The sequence below is a fragment of the Mustela erminea genome, chromosome 6 (genome assembly GCF_009829155.1).
Source record: "Mustela erminea isolate mMusErm1 chromosome 6, mMusErm1.Pri, whole genome shotgun sequence".
Classification (NCBI taxonomy): domain Eukaryota; kingdom Metazoa; phylum Chordata; class Mammalia; order Carnivora; family Mustelidae; genus Mustela; species Mustela erminea.
The window spans coordinates 72288014-72312210 of NC_045619.1; the positions used below are offsets into that span (position 1 = coordinate 72288014).

The 24197-nt window shown below is 41.4% G+C and overlaps 1 pseudogene; it reads right to left on the reverse strand.

Moving 5' to 3' along the window:
• LOC116593519 overlaps positions 1 to 20162 on the reverse strand; it is a 31123-nt pseudogene extending 10961 nt beyond the window's left edge.
• Between the last annotated feature and the right edge of the window lie 4035 nt (positions 20163 to 24197).

Sequence of the window (24197 nt, forward strand, 5' to 3'; positions counted from 1 at the left end):
ATGGTATCAGTGAGGTCCAATCTAATCTAAATACTCTAACAGCTAGGGTAACCAAGGCAGAAGACTGAATTAGTGGTCTAGAAGATAAACTGACAGAAAAGGAGGATTGGCAGGAGGCCTGGAACAAACAGCTTAGAAGCCATGAAAACAGAATTAGAGAAATAAATGACACCATGAAACAGTCAAACATCAGAGATATTGGGATCCCCAAGGGAGTGGAGAAAGAGAGAGTACTAGAAAATGTAGCTGAGTGAATTCTGGATGAAAATTTCCCTAGTCTGGGGAATAGTGTTTGTGTCCTAGAGGCAGAAAGTACACCCTCTAAGGTCAACTAATCTAGAAAGACCTCCAGACACTTAATTCTGAAATTCATGAATCATAACTTTAGATAAGAGGTCCCAAGAGCAGCTATGGGGAAGAGATTCCTTAGGTACAGAGGATGGACCATGAGAATAATATCAGACCTGTCCACAGAAAACTGGCAAGCCATTCAGAGCACTAAATGAGAAGAACATGCAGTCAAGAATACTTTATCCAACAAGGCTGACATTCAAAATGGATGGAGAGATAAAAACCTTCCAAGACCGGCAAGGTTTAAAAGAGTATGTGACCACCAAGCCGACACTATAAAAAATACTAACGGGGGTTCTATAAAAGAAAAAGAACCCAAGAGTGATACAGAACAGAAATTTACAGAGACAATCTATAGAAACAAGGACTTCACAGGTAACATGATGTCAATAAAAACTTATCTTTCAATAATCACTTTCAATGTGAATGGCCAAAATGCTCCCAAAAAACAGCAAGGGTTGCAGACTGGATAAAATGAAGGACCCATCCATATGCTGTTTACAAGAGACACATTTGGAACCTAAAGATACATCCAGACTATAAGTGAAGGGATGGAGAACCATCTTTCATGCCATCAGCCCTCAAAAAAAAGTTGGGGTAGCGATTCTCATATCAGATAAATTAGATTTTAAGCTAAAGACTGTAGTCAGAGATACAGAAGGACACTACATCATTCTTAAAGGGTCTATCCATCAAGAAGATCTAACAACTGTAAATATTTATGCCTCCAATATGGAAACAGCCAACTACATAAGCCAACTGTCAATCAAAATAAAGAGTCATACTGATATGAATACATTAATTGTAGGGGATCTTAATGCACCACTCGCAGCAACAGACAGATCATCTAAGAAGAAAATCTATAAAGAAAAAAGAGCTTTGAAAGACACATTGGACCAGATGGACCTCATAGATATATAAAGAACATTCCACCCTAAAACAACAGAATACTCATTCTTCTTGAGCGCACATGGAACTTTCTTCAGAATAGACCACATATTGGGTCACAAATCAGGGCTCAACTGATACCAAAAGAGTGAGATTATTCCCTGCATATTCTCAGACCACAATGCTTTGAAACTGGAACTCAACCTCAAGAAAAATTTTGGAAGGAATACAAACTCTTGGAAGCTAAAGATCATCCTGCTCAAGAATGTTTGGATCAACCAGAAATCAAAGAAGAACTTAAACAATTCATGAAAACCAGTGAGAATGAAGACACATTGGTCCAAAACTTATGGGATATGGCAAAGGTGGTGCTAAGGGGGAAATAAAAGCTTCACTCAAAAAAATTGAAAAATCCAGAATACACCAACTCTCTTTACACCTTAAAGAATGGGAGAATCAACAACAAATTAAGTCAACTCCATGCACAGGAAGGGAAATAATTAAGATTAGAGCAGAGATCAGTAATTTAGAAACTAGAGATATAGTAGAGTGCATCAACAAAACTAGGAGCTGGTTGAAAGAATTGATAAAATCAATAAATCAATTTATTTGAAAGAATTAATAAGATCAATAAATCATTATCCAAACTAAACCAAAAGAAAGAGAAAGGATCTGAATTAATAAAATTATGAATGAAAGGGGAGAGATCATGACTAGCATAAAGGAAATAGAAACAATCATCAGAAATTATTACCAACAGCTATATACCAATAAGTTAAGCAACCTAGAAGAAATGGATGCATTCCTGGAAAACTATAAGCTTCCAATACCGAAACAAGAAGAAATTGACAAGCTAAATACACCAATATCTAGTAACGAGACTGAAGTAGTGATCAAAAACCTCCCAAAAAACAAGAGCCCAGGACCTGATGGATTCCCTGGGGAATTCTACCAAACATTCAAAGAAATAATACCTATTCTCCTGAAGCTGTTTCAAAAAATAGAAACAGAAGGAAAACTTCCAGACTCTTTCTATGAAGCGAGCAGGCAAACCAGGCAAAGACCCCATCAAAAGGGAGAATTTCAGACGAATATTTCTGATGAATATGGATGCCAAGATTCTCAACAAGATCCTAGCTAATAGGATCCAACAGTACATTAAAAAGATTATCCACCATGACCAGGTGGGATTTAACCCTGGGATTCAAGGGTGGTTCAACATTCATAAGTCAATCAATGTGATAGAACAAATCAATAACAGAAGAGAGAAGAACCACATGGTCCTCTCAATTAATGCAAAAAAAGCATTTAACAAAATACGGCATCTATTCCTGATTTAAACTCTTCAAAGTATATGGGTAGAGGGAACATTCCTCAAACTCATAAAATTTATCTGTGAAAAACTCACAGTGAGTATCATTCTCAATAGGAAAAAGTGACAGCCTTCCCACTGAGATCAGGACAAGGATGCCCACTCTCACTACTGTTGTTCAACATAGTACTAGAAGTCCTAGCAACAGCAACCAGACAAGAAAAAGAAATAAAAGTTATTCAAGTTAGCAAAGAAGTCAAACTCTCTTTATTCGCATATGACATGATACTTTATATGGAAAACCTAAAAGACTTCACCCCCAAACTACTAGAACTCATAAAACAATTCAATAATGTGGCAGGATACAAAATCAATGCAAAGAAATCAGTTGCTTTCTTATACACTAATAATGAAAATACAGAAAGGGAAATTAGAAAATTGATTCCATTTACAATAGCACTAAAAACCATAAGATACCTTGGAATAAACCTAATCAAAGAGGTAAAGGATCTGTACTTGAGGAACTACAGAACACTCATGAAAGAACTGAAGAAGACACAAAAAGATGGAAAGACATTGCATGCCAATGGATTAGAAGAATAAACATTGTTAAAATGTGTATGCTTCCCAGAGAAATCTATACTTTCAATACCATCTTGATCAAAATATCAGAAGCATTTTTCAAAGTGCTGGGAAAAACAATCCTAAAATTTGTACAGAACCAGAAAAGACCCTGAATTGCTAAGGAAATGTTGAAAAAGAAAAAAACAAAATGGGGGGCATCACGTTGTTTGATTTCAAGCTTCATTACAAAGCTGTGATCACCAAGTCAGCATGGTACTGGCACAAAAACAAACACATAGACCAATGGAACAGAGTACAGAGCCCAGGTATGGACCCTCAACTCTATGGTCAAATCATCTTTGATAAAGCAGAAAAAAATATCCAGTGGAAAAACAATAGTCTCTTCAATAAATGGTGCTGAGAGAATTGGACAGCTATATACAGAAGAATGAAACTCGACCATTCTCTTATACCTTACACAAAGATGAACTCAAAATGGATAAAAGACCTCAATGTGAGGGAGGAATCCATTAAAATCCTAGAAGAGAACATAGGCAGTAACCTCTTTGATATCAGCCACAGCAACTTCTTTCAAGACATGCCTCAAGAGGAAAAGGAAACAAAAGCAAAAATGAAGTTTTGGGACTTCATTAAGATCAAAAGCTTCTGCACAGCAAAGGAAAGAGTCAACAAAATTAAGAGGCAACCCATGGAATGGGAGAAGATATTTGCAAATGATGGTACAGACAAAGGGCTGATATCCAAGATCTATAAAGGACTCCTCAAACTCAACACACACAAAACAGATAATCATGTGAAAAACTGGGCAGAAGACATGAACAGACACTTCTCCAAAGAAAACATACAAATGGCTAATGGACACATGAAAAAATGTTCATCATTAGCCATCAGGGAGATTCAAATCAAACCCACATTGAGATACCACCTTATGTGAGTTCAAAGGGCCCAAATTAACAAGATAGTAAACAACACGTGTTGGAGGGGATGTGGAGAAAGGGGGAACCTTCTTACATTGTTGGTGGGAATGCAAGTTGGTGTAGCCACTTTGGAAAAGTGGAGATTCCTTAAGAAATTAAAAATAGAGCTACCTTATGACCCTGCAATTGTACTATTGGGTATTTACTCCAAAGATACAGATGTAGTGAAAAGAAGGGGCCTCAGTACCCCAGTGTTCACAGCAGCAATGTCCACAATAACCAAACTGTGGAAAGAGCCAAGATGCCCTTCAACAGATGAATGGATAAAGAAGATATGGTCCATATATACAATGTAATATTTTACCTCTATCAGAAAAGATGAATACCCAACTTTAACATCAACACAGATGGGACAGAGGAAGATTACGGTGAGTGAAATAAGTCAAGCAGAGAGAGTCAATTATCATACGGTTTCACTTACTTGTGGAACATAAGGAATAACATGGAGGATATTAGGAGAAGGAAAGGAAAAGTGAATTGGGGGGAAACAGAAGAGGAGATGAACCATGAGAGACTGCAGACTCTGAGAAACGAACTGAGGGTTTTAGAAGGGAGAGGGTTGGGGAATGGGTGAGTATTAAGGAGGGCACGTATTGCATGGAGCACTGGATATTGTATGTAAACAATGAATCTTGGAAAACTGCATCAAAAACTAATGATGTATTTTATGGTGACAAACATAGCACAATTAAAAAATGATAATCACAGCTAAAGGTTGCTAAATGTAATATAGTCAGGTATAATTATATACTAAGTGCTTTTGTAGCATTATATCTATCTATTGATAACATTTTTTTATGTAAATGAAGGAATTGTAGCTAAAAGAAATTAAGAAATGTATATAAAGTTTTGAAAAAAAGCCTGGATCCTAACAAAAATCAGCCTGATTCAAAACCTCATGCTTCCCACTACTCCAGCAGCCTTCCTGTGGTAGCTTCCAATGTCCTGTTGGTTTGTTTCTCTTCACCATGACAGCAGAACATCCTTGAAATGTTTGATTTTACTTTTCTATTATGGATGTTGAACACACTTAGACACCATCTCCTGGGTATAGATAGATACTAATTATAAACTCAGACTCAAAGAAAGCTCCAGAAGCTGACTTTGAATGTGAAAGTACTCAAATATTTTGGTTCTGTTTCAGAGCCTCTTTCCAGGGCTAGTTCTGTAGGTGGTGAACTCTGGACAAAAAGGTTCCCAAGGATCCGATAGTGTCTGAGGAAGCCAGAGGAAGCTTCAGAGAAACAAATAGCTTCCATTGTCTTGCTTTTCCCCCTATTTTCTCTTGTCAGCCATCTGTACCCTACTGACACAAGCAACATTTATGATCTTTATAACCTGTGTGTGTGTGTGTGTTTCTCTGGTTCTAGCATTTACTAACCCCAGCTCTAAGGAAATTCATTCTAAAGTATTCAAAATTTCTTTTTCAGAAATCCTTAGTGGAGGCAGTTTCTAAAGTCCAGATTCTGGTGCAGTGTATTTCATAAAGGAAGTGTGTTCATGGGGGAGGAGAAGGCTAAATGGTAAAACTTGGAGAAGAAAAGAACTTGGATAAGAAAATCCGGCTCTTGCTTTTAATAACATGGAAGCCCTGGATATTTTGAACTTTAGTAAACTTCTAATTATCCATGGGAGTGGAATGGACATGGTGGATTTTGCCTCCTGGTCTTCTCTGCTGGACTTCTCCAGAAGGTTCTCTCTATATCCTCCCTCCCTCCTGCTGCTAAAGAGACTCCCTGGATTCTAGTTGTAACCATATATCTGGCCTCTGGGACCTTCAAAAGTAGTTGCAGAGCAGGGGGTTGGGAGAACAGCTTCCCTTTAGATTGCCTGAGTTAATGTTATTTTTTTTTCTTCAAGATTTTATTTATTTATTTGAGAGAGAGAATGATAGCGAGAAAACATGAGCAGATGGGGAAAGGAAGCAGGAAGCCTGACCTAGGCCTCAATCCCAGGACCTCAGGATCGTGACCTGAGCCAAAGGGACTCCAGGATCATGACCTGAGCCAAATGAAGATGCTTAACCGACTGAGTCACCCAAATGCCCCTTGAGTTAATGTTTTTAGAACATTAATTCTCTCTGTGTCCTTGAGAGAAGCTGGGGGAGCTAGTCTTCTCAGAGCACCAAGAAAGCCTGGGGAAAGAGGCAGGGTCCAGCTTGACATGCTAAGTCTTATGTCTTCACACTTGGCTGATTGCTTCATCACTGGTCCCTTAAAACCTAGGTTTCAGCATATATACTGATCTCAAGGTTATAATTCTCTGCCTCAGTTTCTCCTTTTGTGGATTCATATGTGTATTTGTGGAGGCCCTTTAGTGAGGAGCTCCTTGTAGTCATGGATGATGACTGCTCAGAAGGTGTCTACACTGTTGACCCCAAATTAACGGATAATCACTAATAGGTTATTCGCTCATACTGTTTGTGGTGCTTCTTCAGCTCTCCATGCAGACCCAGTCCCAGGCTTCCACCTCTCCTCCCTCTCCTCCATGCCATCCCTAACCAGTCTGTCCCAGCACCTTCTCCCGAGCTTGTTGGCCTCCCTTTTCTGCCTGCCTCAGTTTCTCTTTCTCCTTGGCCCCCACTCCCCTGCACTGGGCATGTCAGGCTGCACGAACCCTCAGAAGTGAGGGCTGAGCTCAGGCCTCTTTGCATGGCAGCATTGTCGGTGGGGAGGGGAGGCAGTGTTCATATCCATGCAGGGCCTCTGGGACCCCCAGGTGGGTACTGGGAGGCAGCCCCGCCCTCTCCGCTTTCTGGGTCCATCCAGCAGCAGCTGCAGCAGCTCCTGAGAGGAGCCCAGGCTCAGCAGGAACCAGGTGAGAGGGAAGAGGCCCTTGGGGCAAATATGCAGCTCCCTCCCTGCCTAGCTCCCCCGTTCTGCAGCACCTCTGCCTCCTTCTCTCTCTGTCTGCTCCTGCCCCTCCTCCCTGCAGTCCGGTCTGCTTCCTTCCACCTTGGCCTCCTTCACCTTCATCTCTGTCAGCACGTCTGTCCGTCTGTGGGCCTTCTGTGTCTCTGACACATATTCTGTGGTCTGAGATGTCCCAGGACTGGGTCTGCCCTCAATTCTCCCTTCTGGCTGTCCCCCTCCTTGTAACCCTCCCTCAGTGCCAGAGGGTCTCTTTTCCCATCACAAGTGTCTGAGTCTCACCCTGTGAGCCTGTCAGTGTCTCCCCCGTATCTCCTCCTATCTGTCTGCTGTGCTCTAGGGCTTGTGCCCTGCACCTCCTGGACTGTGCGCACACACAGTAGCTCACGGGGTCCTCCTGCTTGTGGTGCCGTGGGCACACTGGACACGGTAGGGCATGGCACAGCAGAGCTCCTAGTCCCAGTGCCACAGCTCCTGTGGTTTCCGATGGGAGACATCATAGAAGGCCTTGCTGCATCTCTCACAGGTATGCACACATGGAGAGCCTCTTGCTCTTTGTCTTCTTCTCCCAGGCAGTTGTGACCTGGGCCATAGCCACCACTGAGGTTGTGGCTACAAAGTCACCAGCGGTGGTTGCAGCGATGGTGGCTGCAGAGACAGGACTCAGCTTAGACAGCAGTGGAGGACACTGGTAGGGACAGCAGGAGGCATTTCAGAGCTGCTGTGTCCACTGTGGAGGTGGCTGGGCTGGGGACACAGCAGGAAGGGCAGCAGAGGTGGCGGTGGACTCCTGGGCAGCAGGGAAAATGAGGAGCAAGTGGATCTGGAGGGGACAGGCCTCGGGACGTGGCTCCAGGCACTGGCACTGCCTGGAATGGACTCTGGGAACACCCCTGGGAGGCAAAGAAGGGGTTCTGGAACTCAGCCCAGAATTACCAGGGTTCTAGGCCTGACACTGAAATTGCTAGAAGGAGTTTAGGAGGCTGCCCACTCCTTGGGGTAGGTAGAGTGGGCAGTAGCATGCAAGGGAACACTGGGAACAGGGACTGCATTACAGTGGGACATCTGAGGCTCAGCGGGGGCCGGAGGCATGTGACCTGTACTGCCAAGGCTCAAGGCACCACTGCTGAACCGCTGGGTTGGGCCATGCCTCATGCAAGGCACTAGGGCCTCCAGACTGCCAGCCCACAGCAGGTGGCCAGTGGGAGATATAGAGAGAAGGGCCTGGGCCAGTTTGGTCCTGGCCTTCCCCCCAGCCTCCCGCCCTCTATCCAGCTGGCAGCGAAAGGCACAGGGAGAAAGGAGAAGGGATTGCTCTGGGGACCAGATGTACGGATAGACAGACCCTCCTCCTGTAGGTTCCCTTCTTGCCCTCAAGCAGGTGCACATCTGGGGAAATCCCAGCTGAGGCAGGGGACACAGCCTAGAACTGTTGGAACAGACACAGATCAAATACCCAGATGCCCCTCCTCTACTGTTCTGTCATGACAGCCAGCCTTCCAGTCCTGCCTGTCTCCTTTGCCTCTTAGAATTCTGGTTCTGTGGTCTTGGCTGCGCCACTCATCCCCTATCCCGCATAACACCTGGAACACAGAAGGTGCTCAGTTAGTGCCCTTGGTCCATGCCTCCAGGTGATGTGTTAGGGCAGGGTCAGTGTGATTTGTAGGTTCTCCTCAGCTGGAGGTTGTTGCTGAGATCAGGATCATTCTTTCTGCTCCAAGTTCAATGCTCTGGTTTAGTATAGTTAGTAAAGACTCTGGTCCTTTAGGGACCTGCTGCTATCCGTCTTTCCCATCCCTCCACCTTAACCTCAGTCTTTGAGGTACATAATTTAGGGTTTAGAGGCATGTCAGCATTATCAAGTAGAGGCAGTGGTGCTCCCTTCTCCTCGAGACCCATGGTTTGTGGACCCATCACTTGTGCAGTCAGCCCTAGGTCTTTAAGTAGGCCTACCTTCTCCAGCTCTGAGAAGTCCTGCTTCTGTTTGAATATTAATGTTCTTGGAAGGAGGGCACACTTTCCTTTGGTCATTGTTTCAGGGTCTTGGAAGTGCTATGTTAGGATTGTCTAGGGCAGGAAGCTCTGTAGGCAAGGACTGTGTCTTTTTCTATACTTCCTCCAGCACAAGGCTCAATGCACATTCAGTCAGAATATGCTGTGAACACTGAGTGACTGTCTCAGGAAATCCCTTGGAGGAAAGCTTAAAATAGTTCTCTTTTAGTTTTACTCCTGGAGTGATTGGAAATGTGGCTGAGGACCCAGGATGGATGTTGTTGGTAGAGGAATCTGTAGGAGACTCTGGGAGAGGCAGCTGGATGGGAGGAAGTGTTTCTGTGCTTGATTATAGGACTGCTGAGTGCTCTTTCACTGAATCTGGGATTGGCCTCCAAATCACCACAGGCTGGGCTCCACCAGGTACCCACACTTTTCTCTTGCCAGCTAGACCTCCTCCATACCCAGATCCCTGTAGAACTTGTTTACTTCTAAGTTCACACCTGGATGCCAACAAAGTCTCCAGCAAAGCCCTATTTAAGCCCTCAGTCCACCACCTCACCCATGCAGGGCCCCACGGGTCTTCCGTTGCCAACCTTTATCCTTGCTCCAGGGTTCCAGCTAAACCACCTCCTTCCTACTTTCACATCCTTCCCTGGCCCCTTCTGCACTTTGGACCCAACTCTCTGAGGCCCAGCCTTGTTAGTGCTCACAGTGCTCCTGAGGCCCCTCCTCCATGAGGATTTTGCCTCCCCAGGGCTGCAATTCCCTGAGGGCACACTTTGAGCTCTGCTTGGCTGAGCTCCTTCCTTGTCCCTGGATTTGTTTTGTACTTTCTTCCTAAGTGTTTCTCCTCTGAGGCAGAAAAAAAGTCCGTGGTAAGTTATTTCTCCTGTTTATAGCGTTGTCAGAAAAACTGAGGCAGAGCCAGGGCAAAAGATGGCTGGGCTTGGAATACCACTGGCTATAGAAGCCTGTGAGGTTGGAGCAGAGGGTATTTCAATGGCCCCAGAGCTAGAGTTTGGTTTGGGGGGGTGTAGACCAGTACATTGTGAGTTTCGGAAGGGCAGGTAGTTTTGTTGGGGTCAGAAGGATTTGGAAGCCTACACTCTTCTCTGGATCAAAAAAGTTCTCAGTTCTCATGAGCAAAATATGAATCAGGGGAGGTTATTTTTGGTGCTTCTCCTCCAGGGTCCTTCCCACTTATTTCCCCTGCCCTCTTTAGATGCCTTTCCTTTCTGGCCTAGTACAGAGCTTGCCTTGTTCATCTTTCTCCCTTCCACAGGGCACAACACACAGTATGCTTTCACACATTCTTTGAATGAATGAAGAATTTTCCATCTAGTTCTGCTGCTTTCTTCATGTTTTGCCTCATTTCTCAGTGGAGAGTCTGAAAGTCACTGTGGGAGGACTTTGGTGTGCACTTTGCAGAACAGCAGGTCCAGTGTGATAAGAGGTTCCCCATCACCAGAGAGGATTTGGGGTCTTCTTCCTCCAGGCTCAGGAAGCTAGATATCTCTTTTATAGCTACTAAATGTATCTCCCTGCCTTTCTTACCTAATTTTAAAAAGCTATGGTGGGGATGGATTATAGGCCAGCTCAGGCTGTAGGAGAAAAGATTACTAAGGTTTCCTGGGGTGTGGCTCCCTGGTGATCATTAAAAGAGTGAGTCACTGAGGGACAGTTTGCTGTTATCATAAAACATATTTGCGACTCTTTAATTATGAAGGCCCTTTGAACCTTAAACTGTTCACCCTTCCAGCCTCCCTACAGCCATGTACGTCGTGGATGACACCCCAACACCAGAAGTCCAGACAACATTTTTTCATGCATGACACCCAGTTTTTGGATTGTATGTGGCAAATATTGATTTCTTTCTCTTGTCCTCTAACAGTTCTTGGGCTACTTCTCTCCATTATCATTAACTTGTGATATGTGCTTCCAGAAGGAAGATTCATCTTAACCTTAGTTAAAGCAAAATAATGTAGAAAGGCTAATTTCTTTACCAATTACATTCCAGATTGATAAATATGATTTTTGATGATATTCATTTGGTTCATCCTTGTCCCTTTTTTCTTTGATTATCACAGAAATCACAAAGCAGAGTGGTGATGAGAAAGAACTAGGAAGAGGGATACACAGTGACCCTTAAAAAGTGGTGTCAGGGGTGCCTGGGTGGCTCAGTGGGTTAAAAAAGTGGTGTCAGAGGCTGGTTGTTGTAGATTATGTTGTCTGAGCTTGGGTGAGGCAGGTGGGTCTTGGTGGAGAAGTTGTATGGATCTATAGCTGGAGAAGAGCTCAGGACTTTGAGGCATGATACAACTTCCATATGACTCAAAGGATCTGGTTTCTTTTTGAAAACAAAAAAACCAAAGCAAATCAATTAACTTCAAGGAAGATGGTGGCAATGTGGAGCAGCCACCTAGGGCTATTTGAGGAATAAAGCCAAGCCTGGTGAGATAGGTTGGAGAGAGATAGCCAAGTACATACAAAGGAGAATAGAAAGATACATTTAAGGATATGAAGGAAGATAACCAGAGAGATAGTTGGCCTTTCCTAAGCCACGTTGTGCGCAGTGTATTACTAAGGGTGTGTATTGGGAGGAAGTACATGGAAGGAGGAGCCATGGGCTCTGACCACTCACAACTGTTAGTCTAAAAGTGGAAACAGAGTATGGTGATAAATGGAACCACTGGATGGATTTCTAGGTTCTGTGGTTACAAGGAAAGGAAGGATATGATGTGGTGCAGCGGGGTGAGGGAGGTGGGGAAGGGGTGGACCAAAGGTGTGTAGTAAGTCTCCTTGGAAGAAATGACTATGGAGCACTGCTGACATACATTACAGTTGTAGTTTGGAAAATGAGGTGGACAGACAAATCAACTTCCTTCTACTGCTTTCTTCCAAGGACTTATTTTTTTTAAATTAACATATAATGTATTATTAGCCCCAGGTTTACACACCTCACAGCATTCAGCATAACACATACCTTAACCAATGTCCATAACCCCACCACCCTCTCCCTACACCCTCCCTGGCAACCCTCCGTTTGTTTTGTGAGTTTAAGAGTCTCTTATGGTTTGTCTCCCTTCCAATCCCATCTAGTTTCATTTATTATTTTCCCACCCCCCAAGCCCCCCATGTTGCATCTCCACTTCCTCATATCAGGGAGATCATATGATAGTTGTCTTTCTCCAATTGACTTATTTTGCTATGCATATTACCCTCTAGTTCCATCCACATCATCGCAAATGACAAGATTTCATTTCTTTTGATGGCTCCCTAGTATTCCATTGTATATATATACCACCTTGTCTTTATCCATTCATCTGTTGATGGACATCTATGTTCTTTCCATTGTTTGGTTATTGTAGACATTGCTGCTATAAACATTTGGGTGCCTGTGCCCCTTCAGATCACTACATTTGTATCTTTAGGGTAAATACCCAGTAGTGCAATTGCTGGGTCATAGGGTAGCTCTATTTTCAACTTTTTGAGGAACCTCCGTGCTGTTCTCCAGAGTGGTTGCACCAGCTTGCATTCCCACCAACAGTGTAGGAGGGTTCCCCTTTCTCCACATCCTCGCCAGCATCTGTCATTTCCTGACTTGTAAATTTTAGCCATTATGACTGGTGTGAGGTGATATCTCATTGTGGTTTTGATTTGTATTTCCCTGATGCCGAGTGATGTGGAGCACTTTTTCATGTTCTGTTGGCCATCTGGATGTCTTCTTTGCAGAAATGTCTGTTCATGTCCTCTGCCCATGTCTTGACTGGATTATTTATTCTTTGGGTGTTGAGTTTGACAAATCCTTTATAGATTTTGGATACAAGCCCTTTATCTGATATGTCATTTGCAAATATCCTCTCCCCTTCTGTCAGTTGCCTTTTGGTTTTGTTAACTGTTTCCTTTGCTGTGCAAAAGCTTTTGATAGAGATGAACTCCTGATAGTTCATTTTTGCTCTTGCTTCCCTTGCCTTTGGCGATATTCCTAGGAAGAAGTTGCTGTGGCTGAGGTAGAAGAGGTTGTTGCCTGTGTTCTCCTCAAGGATTTTGATGGATTCCTTTCTCACATTGAAGTCCTTCATCCATTTTGAGTCTATTTATGTGTGTGGTGTAAGGAAATGAAAAAGTTTCATTCTTCTGCATGTGGCTGTCCAATTTTCCCCACACCATTTGTTGAAGAGACTGTCTTTTTTCCATTGGACATTCTTTCCTGCTTTGTCAAAGATTAGTTGACCATAGCATTGAGGATCTATTTCTGGGCTCTCTATTCTGTTCCATTGACTATGTGTCTGTTTTTGTGTTAGTACCATACTGTCTTGATGATGACAGCTTTGTAATAGAGCTTGAAGTCTGGAATTGTGATACCACCAACTTTGGCTTTCTTTTTCAATACTCCTCTGGCTATTTGGGGTCTTTTCTGGTTCCATATGAATTTTAGGATTATTTGTTCCATTTCTTTGAAAAAAATGGATGGGATTTTGATAAGGATTGCATTAAATGTGTAGATTGCTTTAGGTAGCATAGACATTTTCACAATATTTGTTCTTCCAATCCATGAGCATGGAACATTTATCCATTTCTTTGTGTCTTCCTCAATTTCTTTCATGGGTACTTTATAGTTTTCTGAGTATCGATTCTTTGCCTCTTTGGTTAGGTTTATTGCTAGGTATCTGACGGTTTTGCATACAATTGTAAGTGGGATTGACTCCTTAATTTCTCTTTCTTTTGTCTTGTTTTTGGTGTAAAGAAATGCACCTTATTTCTCTGCATTGATTTTATATCCTGACATTTTACTGAATCCCTGTATGAGTTCTAGCAGATTTGGAGTGGAGTTGTTTGGGTTTTCCATGTATATTATCATATCCTCTGCAAAGAGTAATAGTTTGACTTCTTCTTTGCCAATTTGGATGCCTTTAATTTCTTTTTGTTGTCTGATTGCTGAGGTTAGGACTTCTAGTACTATGTTGAATAGCAGTGGTGACAATGGATATCCCTGCCATGTTACTGACCTTAGTGGAAAAGCTCTCAGTTTTTCTCCATTGAGAATGATATTCACGGTGGGTTTTTCATAGACGGCTTTGATGATATTGAGGTATGTACTCTCTATTACTACACTTTGAAGAGTTTTATCAGGAAGGAATGCTTTACTTTGTTAAATGCTTTTTCAGCATCTATTGAGAATATCACATGATTCTTTTTCTTTCTTTTATTAATGTATTGCACATTGATTGATTTGTGTATGTTGAACCAACCTTGCAGCCCTAGAATAAATCCCACTTGGTCGTGGTGAATAATCCTTTTAATGTACTGTTGGATCCTATTAGCTAATATTTTGGTGAGAATTTTTGCATCTGTGTTCATCAAGGATATTGGTCTGTAATTCTCTTTTTTGATGGGATCCTTGTCTGGTTTTGGGATCAAGGTAATGCTAGCCTTATAATGAGTTTGGAAGTTTTCCTTCCATTTCTATTTTTTTGGAGCAGTTTCAGGAGAATGGGAATTAATTCTTCTTTAATTGTTTGGTAGAATTTCCCTGGGAAGCCGTTTGGCCCTGGGCTCTTGTTTGTTGGGAGATTTTTGATGACTGCTTTACTCTCCTTACTGGTTATGGGTCTGTTCACGTTTTCTATTTCTTCCTGGTTCAGTTGTAGTTTACTTCTCTCTAGGAATGCATCCATTTCTTCCAGATTGTCAAATTTGCTAGCATATAGTTACTCATAGTATGTTCTTATAATTGTATTTCTTTGATGTTGGTTGTGATCTCTCCCCTTTCATTCATGATTTTATTTACTTGGGTTCTTTCTCTTTTCTTTTTGATAAGTCTGGCCAGGGGTTTATCAAACTTATTAATTATTTCAAAGAACCAGCTCCTATTTTTGTTGATTTGTTCTACCAGTTTGTTGTGGTTTTATTTTTGTTTGTTTGTTTGTTTCTATTTCATTGATTTCTGCTCTGATCTTTATGACTTCTCTTCTCCTGCAGGGTTTAGGCTTTCTTTGCTGTTCTTTCTCCAGCTCCTTTAGGTGTAGGGTTAGTTGTGTACTTGAGACCTTTCTTGTTTCTTGAGAAGGGCTTGTATCACTATATATTTTCCTCTCAGGGCTGCCTTTGCTATGTCCCAAAGATTTTGAACAGTTGTGTTTTCATTATCATTTGTTTCCATAAATTTTTCAATTCTTCTTTAATTTCATGGTTGACCCATTCATTCTTTAGAAAGATGCTCTTTAGTCTCCATATATTTGGGTTCTTTCCAAACTTTCTCTTGTGATTGAGTTCTAGCTTCAGAGCATTGTGGTCTGAAAATATGCATGGAATGATCCCAATCCTTTGATACCGGTTGAGACCTGATTTGTGACCCAGGATGTGATCTTTTCTGGAGAATGTCCCATGTGCACTAGAGAAGAATGTGTATTCTGTTGCTTTGGGATGGAATGTTCTGAATATATCTGTGATGTCCATCTGGTCCAGTGTGTCATTTAAGGCCTTTATTTCTTTGTTGATCTTTTGCTTGGATGATCTGTCCATTTCAGTGAGAAGAGTATTAAAGTCCCCTACTATTATTGTATTATTGTCGACGTGTTTCTTTGATTTTGTTATTAATTGGTTTATATAATTGGCTGTTCCCATTTTAGGGGCATAGATATTTAAAATTGTTAGATCTTCTTGTTGCACAGATCCTTTGAGTATGATATAGTGTCCTTCCTCATCTCTTATTATAATCTTTGGCTAAAAATCTAATTGATCTGATATAAGGATTGCCACCTAGGCTTTCTTCGGATGTCCATTAGCATGGTAAATTGTTTTCCACCCCCTCACTTTAAATCTGGAAGTGTCTTTGGTTCTAAAATGAGTTTCTTGTAGACAGTATATTGATGGGTTTTGGTTTTTTTTTTTATCCATTCTGATACCCTGTGTCTTTTGATTGGGGCATTTAGCCCATATACATTCAGGGCAACTATTGAGAGATATGAATTTAGGGCCACTGTATTTCCTGTAAGGTGACTATTACTGTATATTGTCTCTCTTCCTTATTGGTCTACTACTTTTAGGCTCTCCCTTTGCTTAGAGGACCCCTTTCAATATTTCCTGTAGAGCTGGTTTGGTGTTTACAAATTCTTTTAGTTTTTGTTTGTCCTGGAGCTTTTTATCTCTCCTTCTATTTTCAGTGATAGCCTAGCTGGATATGGTATTCTTGGCTGCATGTTTTTCTCATTTAGTGCTCTGAATGTATCATGCCAGTTCTTTCTGGCTTGCCAGGTCTCTGTGGATAAGTCTGCTGCCTATCTACTATTTTTACCATTGTGTGTTACAGACTTCCTGTCTCAGGCTGCTTTCAGGATTTTCTCTTTGTCACTAAGACTTGTAAATTTTACCAGTAGGTGACGGGGTGTGGGCCTATTCATATTGATTTTGAGGGGAGTTCTCTGTGCCTTCTGGATTTTGTCGCTTGTTCCCTTTGCCATATTAGGGAAATTCTGTATTATTCTGTACTATAATTTGCTCCAATATACCCTCCTCTCTCTTTCTTCTTCTTCTGGAATCCCAATTATTCTAATATTGTTTCATCTTATGGTATCACTTATCTCTTCAATTCTCCCCTCACAATCCAGTAGTTGTGTGTCTCTCTTTTGCTCAGCTTCTTTGTTCTCTGTCATTTGGTCTTCTATATCACCAATTCTCTCTTCTGCCTCATTTATCCTAGTAGTAAGAGCCTCCATTTTTTATTGCACCTCATTAATAGCTTTTTTGATTTCAGCTTGGTTAGATTTTAGTTCTTTTTTTTTTCTCCAGAAAGGGCTTTTATTTCTCCAGACAGGGTTTTTCTAATATCTTCCATGCCTTTTTAGAGCCTGGCTAGCACCTTGAGAATCATTATTCTGAACGCTAGGTCTGACATATTACCAATGTCCATATTGATTAGATTCCTAGTCTTTGGTACTGCCTCTTGTTATTTTTTTCTGTGTATATGGTGAGTTTTTCTGCCTTGTCATTTTATCCAGATAAGAATATATGAAGGAGGCAATAAAATACTAAAAAGGTGGCAAAGTTCCTGGGAAAATGTGCTTTAACCAAATCAGAAGAGACCCAAATCATGGGGGGTGGTCGTGGTGGGGGGGAAGAAGTTCAGGAGAAAAATAATTAAAAAGAAAGAAAAAATATAAGAAGGAAAATATATATATTAGACTGGTGACTAGAACAGGGACACCCACTTAATTTTGGGAGTATTTTGGTCACTTAGAAGAAACTACCTTCCAAAATTTAAAGAATGAAAAACATATATAAGGGTAAACATGATGAAGCAATGGAATATGACTATAAAGATAAAAAATTTTTTAAAAAATTTCTAATAAAGGAGTTGATATGATAAGTTTGTTGGGAGAATTAAGAAAAAGAAAATGGAGAGAATTTGTTCAGGCTGGAGACTAGAACAAAGCCCTGTGCTAGATTTAGGATATATTTTGATCTATTAGAAGAAGTTGAATCCCAAATTTTTTTGAAGAAAGGATCTTACGTTCATACAAAAAATAAAGTTAGATACACTGAAGGATAAAATATGACTATAGTAATGAAGGTTCAAAAAAGATTTTTTTAAAATGAAAGGTATTGTTAAGATAAACTAGTTAAAAAATGTTGAAAGAGGAAAGAGTGAAAGTTAAAAAAATTTAGCATGTGAAAAAAATAAAATTAAAAAAATTAATTAACTTTGCAAGACTAAAGAATCATGGGGAGAAAGCTGAATTCCATGCTTTGCTTTCTCCTCCTCTGGAATTCCACTGTTCTCCTTGGTAAGTGAACTTGGTCTTGGCTGGATTTCTTGCTAATCTTCTGGGGGAGGGGCCTATTGTAGTGATTCTCAAGTGTCTTTGCCTGAGGCGGAATTTCCTCGCCCTTACCAGGGGTCAGGCTAAGTAATCCGTTGGGGTTCACTTTCAGGAGCTTTTGTTCCCTGGCTGCTTTCTGTAGAGTTCCAATGGACAGGAATGAAAATGGTGGCCTCTCAGTCTCTGGCCTGGAGGAGCCGAGAGCTCAGGGCCCCACTCCTCAGTGTGACCTCGGAGAAAAGTGCTCAATCACTCCCATCTCCCTGACCTCCAGCTGCGCTCTGAGCTCAACCAGCCTGTGACCACGCATCTCTGTCTCTGGCACATAGCCCTGCCTGGAGTCTCCAAATCCCACAGATCCCTGTGCTGTTCCAGGGGGACTCTACCTGGATCTTGTAAGGTCCCTGCTCACGGAACAGTGGCCTGTGCCATGGACCACATTTTAAGGTAACCCTGAGTTGAGAGCTCACTCCTCAGCTCTGTCTCTGTAACTAGCTTCCCTGCTCTAATACCTGAAAGCTCTGTGACACTCAAACACCCCTGATCCTTCTGTGACCCCGTGGGACTTGAGACCACGCTGTCCCCAGATGGGCTTCACCCCATCTTGGCCTCTGGAGTGATGTCCCTCAGTGGAGCTGACTTTTAAAAGTTTTGATTTTGTGTTCCGTTGCTCTGCCTCTTGCCAGGACCCACCCCCCCTGCCTCTGTGGGGTATCTTCCCGTCGCTTTGGATTCACTTCTCTGCCAGTCCTACCTTTCAGAAAGTGGTTGATTTTTTGTTTCTAGAGTTGCTGCTCTTCTTCTCTTCAATATCCTGTTGGATTTGTAGGTGTTCAGGATGGTTTGATAAGCTCTCTAGCTGATCTCCTGCTACCTGATGTCATCTCAGCCTGCTACTTCTCTGCCATCTTGACTCCTTTCCAAGGACTTTTATTAGGTATTCTGTGTAGATTGGATTTAGTGTTGAGAAATGGAGTAGAGAATTATAGGGAGAAGTAGAGAAGAAAGTGATTTTCACTGTTGATTTCACTGTTTTCATCAGTGTATACTTTCTAGTTCCTTACTTTTCACACCCTTCCTGGCTTTTCCAGCTCTCTTCCTGCTTCCTGTTTGGAAAATCTCAATCTGGTAGCCCATCTAGTTTCTGAAAATCTCTAGAAGCAGAAGCTCAGGCTCTATTGATTTGTCAAGTTGATCATTTTGTTTTGGTGTGACAGAAATGTTAAGAATATCCAACACAGGATACTGACTGAATCTCAACCTGTAAATGTGTCAAATCATGAACAAGGAACATGCACTTCAACCATATACTTTATGGGAAGGAAGAAAAATGTTTTGTTCTACATCTGCATAGATCTTGGGCTACATTACGGTGGATATATTCAATCTACCTACATTTGGCCTGGTGTGTGTTAGTCTATGTCAGGATGTGTTTTCATTGGCTTGGAATTTGGCTTCTGCTAAACTGGGGTGGGATTTTAGATGTATAGTGCTGGCACTGGTTGGGTAGGTAGGTGATGGACAAAGTGTCTGTTTGCTCTTGGTCTAATGTGAAGATAGTTTGGGGGCTGCCATGCCTTCAAGTTCAAGTAAATAATACATGCACGATTTGGGTTTCAGGCCTCATGGAGAGAACATGAAGCAGGTTCTTACCTAAGGAGTTTTTATGTTAGAAAGGGAGACAAAGAATTCTCCCAAGTAACATGCAAAGAGAATATGGTACAAAGTAAGGTCCTAGTTGGGAGGATGCCTGGTAAACAATCAGTCTGGTGAAGTTGTTTTTACATGACTCTTGAGTGATAAGTTGAGGTATTTATTTTCTTCAGTATGAGCTGTATTTAGTTACTTCAGTTTTCTTGCCAACCTTTCAGGGTACTTATCTGACCTTCACTTCTCTTTCCCTAAGAGAGAAATTACACATTTATTATTACTGCATTGGTTTCTCTCTTCCTTTTATGCACACACTAGGGCTGAGAATTGTTATTCTTATCATTATTATTAGTATTGTATCTTAGTACCTTGATCTGTAATAATATCTGTACCAAATATTTAACTGGATCAGACTAGTTGGGCAAACTGGATTTACTGGCTCGATGCGTGGTGGAGTTTGTTTTGTGTTTTTGGTGGGGTGCATGGAAGGAATGCTTAAAGAGGCTCTATTTATTGAATCATAGCCAAGCTGAAGATATAGCTTGAATTGGTGGGAAACAGTTATACACGTTTTCAAGATGGGGGTGTTTCCAGCTTCTTCCATGCAGACTTCTCAGGCTGACCCACAGTGCACACAAGGGTCTCACTAGTCTTTCCAACACCAGAAGATGTGGTCCTTAGTACTCTTACCTTTCATCAACTGGTAAGCCATGTGGAATCTTGACATGCCTTTGCCTTGATTGTTCATTTCTTACTTAGGAACACCCTCCCTGGTTCATAGTTAATCTATCTTTTACTTATTTTGGCAGGTGGGAAGGTGTTCATGAAATGCACTGAATTTAAGTTCCCAGAGAGGAGACTTCTTTATTTGCCACCATTGTCTTGTACTGTATGTAACTGAGTGTGTGATGATTTGGGAATAATGATGGTGTTGTTGATAAATTAGAGGGAAGAAAAATGTTGCTTTTGCTTGAGTTCTTTTGTACAAGAAATTACTGTAGTTGCTGAATTTTCTAATTTGGAATTTGCCTTTGTATTCATTTATACTTAATTCAAATCTGATCTTTAATAGATTGAATCCAGTCTTTCTCACTTAGAAACTTGTGTGTTTTCTACTTGAGAGACCAACCAATTATTCTGTTTAGACCCAATCCAAAGTATGCAGAATCCATCTGTGTAGTTATTTAGACAGTATAGGGAAAATGGTAGCAAATACAGAAGTATCTTTTCTCTGGGAGCCTACTACATAAGGGTATTTCATGGATATTTCCCTAATGTCCTGAAACAAGTGAAATACTATTCTACACCATTCAATTCTTTGATTATTGCCCCCACTCCTCCCTTCTGCAGGCTAGCCTTCCATGTAGTTATTGCAGTTTGAGTGTCATCTTGCCAAATATCAAGGCATTAGGTGCCTTGTTTTACAAATAAGTAAAGCAGTTGAAATAGTAAAACTCTGTCTCTTCTGTCCAGTTGTCATGCATCAAGGGGATGAGACTAGAGCAAATTATAAATGTCACAGATAACGCATTTTGTCTGAGCTGGCTTGGTTAACTTCCCTTGTATTTTCACTTTCTTGTAGTCAGAGACTACAAGAGACTTGTACCTCAGTTTTTGTGTCAGATCTCTGACTTTGCAAAACCAAGCTGTAGAGCCTGGGGTACTTCCTTAGCTGTGGTCAGTTAACTCTGGTTCTCAGGCTTCAACTGTGGAAGGAAAGGCAAGCTGAAAGCATCCTCAAGCATAAGCTCTGCTCCTAGGCTCCATGTCACCACCTACTTCTCCTACCCTCCTCTCTAACTTAGATTTCTCTTGGTGCAGTGTTCTAGGCCCTGAGTTCTGCCACTGGACATTAATGATGGGAGAGCAGGGGACAAGAGGAACATACTGGAGAGATCTGACATCTATCTTTAGATGTGACGCAGCCATTTCTAGAAGTAAAATAATGTTGAACAGGGTTTGAAACAGTTTTTTTTTTAATTTTTATTAACATAAAATGTATTATTAGCCTCAGGAATACAGGTCTGTGAATCGTCAGGTTTACACACTTCACAGCACTCACCATAGCACATACCCACCCCATTGTCCATAACCCAGCCAGCCTCTCCCTCCCCCCTCCCCCCAGCAACCTTCAGTTTGTTTTGTGAGATTAAGAGTCTCTTATGGTTTGGCTCCCTCCTGATCCCATGTTTTTAGGCAGAGATGGACTGTGAGTGGTGATTTTAATGCCAGCATATGTGGGGAAAGATTTTTCCTATTTAGGCAGGAGACACAGAAATGGCAAATAATAACAAAGAAGTAAAAACAGTGAAAATAAATACTTAGAAATACAATCTTAGAAGTTTGGATTTGGTAGAGAGCAAGAAACTTCTTGACTGACTGGGAATGTGTATGAGTGAGTGTGTCTCTGTGTGTATCTTTTTAAGAGTTGAGGGAAGTGTAATTTTCCAGAAGGATGGTAGAGAGTACTACTTCAGGTATCTGGGGCAATGTAGTAGTCAGGAAGAATATGATTTAGGGCTTTATTCTATTTCAAGGAAGGACAGCACTCTCTGATGGCTGCTGGGTGAATCAGAGTGAAAGGTGAGAATATGTTGTTAGAGTTACCAATTTTATGGAACAGGAGGATGGACCAAGTGTATGTCAGGAGGCTGGCCCTTGATATGCGTTATTTGCAAAACATAGGAACCTACTAGGTAGAGGTCTAGTGTAGGGGAGAGTCAAGATGGAAGAGGATTAGCAGACTGAGATGACATCAGGTCACAGGAATTCAGCTAGATAGTTATCAAACCATTCTGAACACCTACAAATCCAACAGGAGATTGAAGGGAAGAAGAGCAACAACTCTAGAAAGAGAAAATTGACCACTTTCTGAAAGGTAGGACGTGTGGAGAAATGAATCCGAGGAAGTGGTAAGATAGACTGTAGGGGAGGGGCCAGTTCCTGGCAAGCGGTGGAGCAATGGAGAACAAAATATGAATGTTTAGAAATCTGCTCCAGTGAAGGACATTGCTCCAGAGGCTAAGCAAGGATGGAACCTTTGTGGGGACAGTATGGTCTTAGGCCCCCATGGGGTCACAGAAGGATTGGGGGTGTCTGAGTGTAGCAAAGCTCGCAGGTATCAGAGTGGGGAAGCTGACGACAGAGACAGAACCAAGGAGTGAGCTCTGAGCTTGGGGTTACCTTAAACTGTGATCCACAGCATAGTCGGACCACTGCTCTTTGAGCACGGACCCCACAAGTGGCAGATTGAGCATGGGAGGAAACTGCTGAGTTTAGAGAATCCAAATGGGGCTGTGTGCCAGAGACAGAAACATTCAGTCACAGGCCAGGTGAGCTTAGAGCACAGCAGGAGACCAGGGAGACAGGAATCATGAGTGCTTTTCTCCAAGGACACACTGAGGAGTGGGCACAAGAGCTCTCAGCTTCTCCGGGCTGGAGATTAGGAGGCTGCCATTAACATTCCTGTCCTCCAGAGCTCTATGGAGAGCATTCAGGTAACAAAAGCTCTTGAGAGCAAACTTGAGCAAACTACTTAGCCTGGCCCCTGGCAAGGGCAGTACAATTCTGCCTTAGGCAAAGACACTTGAGAATCACTACAGTAGGCCTCTCCCCCAGAAGGTCAGCAAGAACATCCAGCCAACCAAGCTCACTGATCAAAGAGAACAGCAGAATTCCAGAGGAGGGGAAAACAAAGTATGGAATTCATGGTTCTCTCCCCATGATTCTTTAGTCTTGCAAAGTTAATTAATTCTTAAAATTTTTTTCTTATTCTAATTTTTTGACTTTCCCTCTTTCCTCTTTTAATGTTTTTTAACCAGCTTATCTTAACAATACCTTTCTAAAAAAATCTATTTAAACCTTCATTATTATAGTCATATTTTATCCTTCATTGTATCTAACTTTATTTTTTGCATACATATAGGGTTTTCTATTCTAAAAAAAATTAGGATACAATTTCTTCTAATAGATGAAAATATACGCTAAATATAGAACAGGTCTTTGTTCTAGTCTTCAGCCTGAGCAAGTGTTCTCCACTTTCTTTTTCCAAACAACTTATCATATCAATTCCTTTTATACAATTTTTAAAAAAATTTTATCTTTACAGTCATATTCCATTCCTTCATTGTGTTTACCCTTATTTTTGTATATATATATAAGTTTTTCTGTTTTTAAAATTTGGGGAGGTAGTTTCTTCTAAGAGACCAAAATACACCCAAAATCAAGTGGGTGGCTTTGTTCTATTCACCAGATTAAAGATATATATATATATATAAAATCTTTTTACCCCCTTTATTCTCCCCTTGATTTGGGGTCTCTTCTGATTTGGTTAGTGTATATTTTACTGGGGTCTTGGCCACCCTTTGAGTATTTTATTGCCTCCTTCATATATTCTTATCTGGATAAAATGACAAGGCAGAAAAACTCACCATATACACAGAAAAAAATAACAAGAGGCAGTACCAAAGACTAGGAATCTAATCAATATGGACATTGGTAATATGTCAGACCTAGCGTTCAGAATAATGATTCTCAAGGTGCTAGCCAGGCTCTAAAAAGGCATGGAAGATATTAGAAAAACCCTGTCTGGAGAAATAAAAGCCCTTTCTGGAGAAAAAAAAAAGAACTAAAATCTAACCAAGCTGAAATCAAAAAAGCTATTAATGAGGTGCAATAAAAAATGGAGGCTCTTACTACTAGGATAAATGAGGCAGAAGAGAGAATTGGTGATATAGAAGACCAAATG